This window comes from Hyalella azteca, unplaced genomic scaffold, assembly GCF_000764305.2.
Source record: "Hyalella azteca isolate HAZT.00-mixed unplaced genomic scaffold, Hazt_2.0.2 contig17104, whole genome shotgun sequence".
Taxonomy (NCBI): Eukaryota; Metazoa; Arthropoda; class Malacostraca; order Amphipoda; family Hyalellidae; genus Hyalella; species Hyalella azteca.
This window is the reverse complement of record NW_025946901.1, coordinates 5,889-6,811: the sequence shown is the minus strand read 5'-3', so window position 1 is coordinate 6,811 and position 923 is coordinate 5,889.

The following is a 923-nucleotide window of genomic DNA, read 5'->3' as shown; positions in this document are numbered from 1 at the left end:
CACCTCGTGTTCCATCTGTCATGTTCTAGTGACATCAACACCTGTCGTGTTGTTCCACCTCGTGTTCCATCTGTCATGTTCTAGTGACATCAACACCTGTCGTGTTGTTCCACCTCGTGTTCCATCTGTCATGTTCTAGTGACATCAACACCTGTCGTGTTGTTCCACCTCGTGTTCCATCTGTCATGTTCTAGTGACATCAACACCTGCCGTGTTGTTCCACCTCGTGTTCCATCTGTCGTGTACCTGTGCTAGCAACACCTGTCGTGTTTATATCGGTGAATCACTGCCGCGACCAACACGGAGATATGGGATCTTTGCACTTTCAATTAAAATCTCGTTCCCCCTCTGATTCTTAGCGCAAATTTGCCTCTCTTAATAAATTTCCAACAACTCAGTGACTCGATATGTAGAAAAATATTAATTAATTAATTCTCATTGAATATTGTCAGCCAGACATCTTCCTTTAGTCGAGTCTCCTGATACATCGAATCGTGTTTGAGCATTAAATTTTAAACCTGCATGAATTTGGATTCTTCGAATGCTTTTAACCTGTGCCCTGTAATTAACAAAATCGAGATTGTGACCAATTTTTTCTTGATCTAAGAGATGCGAGAAACGTTCAAGGCTTGTAAGAGAGAGTTGTATAGTCCGGAATAAATAGTTTTTGCCTGTTGTTTGTCATGTCTTTTGTTTGTAAATTTAGGCCTTAACTTCTGTGTTTTGATTATTGACAAGAACTGAATTTTCGAACTGAAGATAAAGCTGAACTTCGAAACTTTTTAATAAATATGTTGGGAATTATTGCTGAGTTTTCGTCACTTTTAAATTTCTATGAATTTATTATTCAAGTAAGAGAGTGACATTGGTAGAGTGTGAAGAGAGTGTTGCAAAGAGGGCACAATAACAGAGGGCAATAACGG